A 6,000-nucleotide genomic window follows, 5' to 3' on the forward strand; every position below is an offset into this window, starting at 1 on the left:
CCACCATTCAATAAGATCATGGCTGATCTTGGGCTCAAAGCCACTTCCCCACCCACTCCCCATAACCCTTCACTCCCTTATCTTGCAAAAATCTGTCTATCTCCACCTTAAATGTATTTAATGACTCTCTGGGGCAGAGAATTCCACAGACTTAAGACCCTCTGAGAAAAGAAATTCCTCCTCATCTCAGTTCTAAAAGGGCGACCCTTTATTCTAAAACTGTGCCCCCGAGTTCTAGATTTCCCCACGAGGGGAAACATCCTCTCTGCATCTACCTGTCGAGCCCCCTCAGTATCTTATATGTTTCAATAAGATCACCTCTCATTCTTCTAAATTCCAATGAGTATAGGCCCAACCTGCTCAACCTTTCCTCATAAGTCAACCCCCTCATCTCTGGAATTAACCTAGTGAATCGTCTCTGAACTGCCTCCAATGCAAGTATATCCTTCCTTAAATGAGATCAAAACTGTACGCAGTACTCAAGGTGTGGTCAAACCAATACCCTGTACAGTTGTAGCAGGACTTCCCTGCTTTTATACTCCAACCCCCTTGAAATAAAGGCCAACATTCCATTTGCATTTTTGATTACTTGCTGTACCTGCATGCTAACTTTTTGTGTTTCATGCACAAGGATCCCCAGGTCCCTTTGAACTGTAGCATTTTGTAATCTCCATTTAAATAATAATTTGCTTTTCTATTTTTCCTGCCAAAGTGTATAACCTCGCACTTTCCCACATTATACTCCATCTGCCAAATGTTTGCCCACTCACTTAGCCGCCTATATCCCTTTGCAGATTCTTTGAGGCCTCTGCACAACTTGCTTTCCCTCTCATCTTTGTATCATCCGCAAACTTGGCTACATTACACTCGGTCCCTTCATCCAAGTTATTAATGTAGATTGTAAATAGTTGAGGCACCAGCACCGATCCTTTTGGCACCCCACTAGTTATCATTTGCCAACCGGAAAATGACCTATTTATCCCGACTCTCTGCTTTCTGTTAGTTAGCCAATTCTCTATCCATGCTAATATATTACCCCCAATTCCGTGAGCTCTTATCTTATGCAGTAACCTTTTATGTGGCACCTTATCAAATGCCTTCTGGAAATCCAATTATCACCACATCTACTGGTTCACTTTTGTCCACCCTGCTTGTTATATCATAGATACATAGATACATAGAGATAGGAACAGGAGTAGGCCATTCGGCCCTTCGAGCCTGCTCCGCCATTCAATGAGATCATGGCTGATCTTCGTCTGAGATCATAGCTGATCTTACCAGTTCAGTACCCCGTCCCCGCCTTTTCTCCGTAACCCTTAATCCCCTTAGCCTTCAGAAATATATCCAATTCTCTCTTGAAAATATTTATTGAATTAACCTTCACAGCCCTCTGTGGCAGGGAATTCCACAGGCTCACCACTCTTTGAGTGAAGAAATTCTTCCTCATCTCTGTTTTAAATGATTTGCCCGCTATTTTTAGACTGTGGCCCCTGGTTCTGTGCTCCCCGGCCATTGGAAACATTCTCTCTGAATTCAGCCTGTCCAGGCCTGCCATAATTTTATATGTTTCGATGAGATCCCCTCTCAATCTTCTAAACTCCAGTGAGTACAAGCCCAAACTATTTAATCTCTCTTCGTAGGTCATTCCCGCCATTCCAGGTATCAGCCTGGTGAATCGCCGTTGCACTCTTTCCATGGCAAGAACATCCTTCCGCAGATGGGGCGACCAAAACTGTACACAATACTCCAGATGCGGTCTCACCAGCACCTTGTACAGCTGTAGTAAGGTATCCCTATTCCTATACTCGAACCCCCTTGATATGAAGGCCAACATACCATTTGCCTTCTTAATCGCCTGTTGCACCTGCATGCTCTCCTTCAGTGACTGGTGCACAAGAACACCCAGGTCCCTCTGCACTTCCCCATCTCCCAATCTATTGCCATTTAGATAATAATCTACCCTCCTCAAAGAACTCCAGTAAATTTGTTAAACATGATTTCCCTTTCATAAAACCATGCTGACTGCATTATGATTTTCCAAATGCCCTGCTACTGCTTCCTTAATGAAGGACTCCAGCATTTTCCCAACGACAGATGTTAGGCTAACTGGTCTATAGTTTCCTGCTTTCTGTCTCCCTCCTTTCTTAAATAGGGGTGTTACATTTGCGCTTTTCCAATCCGCTGGGACCTCTCCAGAGTCCAGAGAATTTTGGTATATTGCAACCAATGCATCCACTATCTCAGCAGCCACTTCTTTTAAGACCCTGGGATGCAGGCCATCAGGTCCAGGGGACTTGTCGTCTTTTAGTCCCATTATTTTACCACGTACTGTTTCCTTAGTGATAGTCTTTAGTTCCCCCCTCCCTGTAGCCCCTTGATTATCCATTTTTGGAATGTTAGTGTCTTCTACCGTGATGACAGATACAAAATATTTGTACAGAGTCTCTGCCATTTCCCCGTTCTCCATTATTCCCCAGTCTCATCCTGTAAGGGACCAACGTTTACTTTAGCTACCTTCTTCCTTTTTATATACCTGTCGAAGCTCTTACTATCTGTTTTAATGTTTCTTGCCAGTTTTCTCTCATACTTCATCTCTCTCTTTATGTTTTTAGTCATCCTTTGCAGGTTTTTAAAAACTTCCCAATCCTTTGCTCTCCCACCAATCTTGGCAACATTGTATGCCTTAATTTTCAATTTAATACCATCCTTTACTTCCTTAGTTAGCCACGGATGGTGCTCCCTTCTCTTAAAATCTTTCTTTCTCACTGGAATATATTTTTGTTGAGAGTTATGAAATATCTCCTTAAATGTCCGCCACTGCATTTCAACAGTCTTGCCCTTTAATTTATGCAATGCAGCTCAACCTCTCTGGCCCAGAAAGGGAACGATTGGAACTGCGGAGTCTCATTCCTGCAGGTAGTAAATTGTTGTTAGAAATTTTTTAAATTTTAACTTTAGAAAGTTTTTTCCTACTTTTCCTTTCATTCTTTTTTCTCTCAATCCAATCTTTCTTTCCTTCTCTCTCTATTTCTCTTTCTGTACTCTAATTCACCTTATTTCCTTCTCTGCTGTTCCTCTGTTTCTTTCTCAATCTTTAAATCTCAGTGGTTGAGGTAGACGGTTGGTTCTGTCGTTCAGCAAGATCCCAGATACCCCGTTGCCCTCGTACTTCCAACAACTTGTGCAAAAGATTTCTGAGCTGAAGGATGAGGGAAAAAGTTTAACTAACTGGGCACGCTGCAAGATGACCCACTAGACAGCTCTGCAAGTATTTGTCCCATGACGTACTTTGGTGCTTCCCCTAAAGGCAGGACCCAAGAATTTACAAGCTGCTGTCAATCAAAAGTACCAGTCAAGCCACACACAATCCTCCGTCCCCCATCAGTCACTCTTAAACTGAGATTACAAGCGGAAACCAATCAATAACCATCAGTCCATACACTGCCTCAATAAAGAAGACAGATTGCCTAATTTATAGGCTTTCTTTTATTCTTCAAATAATAGGATTGCTTCACACACCATGACCTCACTCAACCATCCCTTCAGGCTCTGCTATGTTTGTTTTGGGTTTGGTTAGAGGTTTGAGAGAGAAATCAGCAGAGGTTAGCTTCAGGTCAAAAGTGAACCAGTGTTATTGTTCAGGTCCTGTCATTTTATACAGGGATATATGTGTGTCACCATCCACCATGTCATCAGTACAAAAATCTTCACATATATAGCAGGTACGGTAATTGTGGTTATGTTACTAGAATAATAATCCAGAGAACGTGAGTTCAAATCCCACCATGGCAGTTTAAGAAGAAAGACTTGCATTTATATAGCACCTTTCACTACTTCAGGATACAGCCAATTTAGTATGGTTGAAGTGTAGTCACTGTTGCAATGTACGAAATGCAGCAGCCAATTTGTGCACAGCAAGGTCACATAAACAGCAGTGAAATAAATGACCAGATAATCTGTTTTTGAATAGGTTGGTTGAGGGATAAATGTTGGGCATAACTCCCCTGCCTTTCTTTGAAAAGTGCCATGGGATTTTTTACGCCCACCTGAGAGGGCAAATTTGGTTTAACATCTCATCTGAAAGACAGCACTGCAGCACTCGCTCAGTAATGCACTGGAGTATTTGAATTCAAATCAAATCTGTCGGATTGTCGTAAAATCTCAGCTGGTTCACTAACGTCCTTCAGGGAATGAAACCTGCCGTCTTTATCCAGCCTGGCCTACATGTGACTCCAGTCCTCACACCAACGTGGTTGACTCTCAGCTGCCCTCTGAAGTGGGCCTAGCAAGACACTCAATCATCAGGTCAACTAATGAGGGGAAATAAATGCTGGTCTTGCCAGTGACGCCCACATTGTGGGAATTCATTTTTTTTTTAAATGTTCAGCATCCCCAGACCAATCAGACTTGGCCAAGCTTCTATCATTTGCAGAAGGAAGATGACTCTACAAGGTAGGGAATTATCTTTACACGCCAGACAGTCCTTCAAATCGATTGCACTGTAATGCTATACTGGACAATGGGCAAGGATATTGGAAACCGCATCGCTGACTGCCCAGCGCAGTAATTGGTGCCAGAAATAAGCCTGTTTGACATAGTGAAAAACAAAGCTCTTCCAGGATCTTACAATAATTCTCCAGCCAGGAAATTGAATGTCCTAATTCCTTTCCATTTGATGGTACTCTGGAAAGACAGGAGAACCAAGTTTATCCTTAGTCACAAAGGCCTCAGCTCCAGGGCCTGTTGGGATGTATTTTCTGATTGGTGCTGATTTTTTAATGCACTCGTACCAACATTTCCTCTTCACTGATTTGTGCAGATGTTGACCCACTTCTTTGAAACTAGTTAACTCCTGTGTTAAAATAGCACAGGGAGTAATTTGGTACAAGCACGTTCCGCATTCATACAAAAACAAATACCAATTGGGAAATGTACACCGTCCTTTCTCTTGGAAATTCTGATACTGACTGTCCAAGAAAGGAATGGTTTGCCACCAGAAATTCTGTCACGCCACATGAACCAACCTAGAACTGAGTGCCTGGTTATTGAACAGAATAAGAAAATTACCCCAGGCTTACTGTAGAGAGTGATACAACCTACCACTCAGTGATGCTTTGGGGACAAGTTTTCCAGAATGACAATTCTTCTTTCTTTGGGAACTCCCTTTCTTTGATGACTAACATTTAGTCTCGGAACTTGTTCCGTGCAGCAGAGGTAGCTGCTTGCCACTGTTTTATAGCAGGAAGCTCAGTCATGAAACCTTTTTGTCTAGTTTGATGAAAATAGGCTTGGAAACCAGACACTCTTGGGAAAGCGAATCAAAATTTGGAGTTAAATTGTATGGACTGATGTTAATTTCTTTTGAGCCTGAAATGTCCCATAGTAAATTCTTGGCACAGAAGGTGGACCTTCTGACGGCTTTAATCTTCATTTGTCCACCTGACTCGCTGACCAACATTACTTGATATGCCACCATGGTATATGGATACCCAGGAGAAATAAGCCGTTACTTAAAATTGCTGAATTCTAAGAAATTACTATTTCATCATTATTACCTGCTTCATGCACATCAGAAATAGAAGACAAACTCCACTGAGTGGATGTGTGCAGTACTCTGTTACTATGTTCAGAGCAGTGAGCATCTCGGAATCTAATTCTAGAAACAGGGGAGGGGTGGTAATCGTTACTGGTTATTTGGGCCTTCAGTGGAGCAATTGCTTGTGTACAGCAGCAAGTTACAAACAAGTGGCCACAATACAGCTCCCTTTTAGCAGATCCGAGTTACCTGAGCCCCAATTTTGTATAGGATTACATAGGACTACATAGGATATACAGCACAGAAACAGGCCATTCGGCCCCACCAGTCCATGCTCCACTCGAGCCTCCTCCTGCCTTTCCTCATCTAAATCTATCAGCATAATCCTCTATTCCCTTCTCCCTCATATGCTTATTTAGCCTCCCCTTAAATGCATCTATACTATTCGCTTCAATCACTCCCTG

This window comes from Somniosus microcephalus, chromosome 27, assembly GCF_052327205.1.
Source record: "Somniosus microcephalus isolate GS21.2 chromosome 27, FLI_Smic_1.0, whole genome shotgun sequence".
In the NCBI taxonomy this organism is placed as follows: Eukaryota; Metazoa; Chordata; class Chondrichthyes; order Squaliformes; family Somniosidae; genus Somniosus; species Somniosus microcephalus.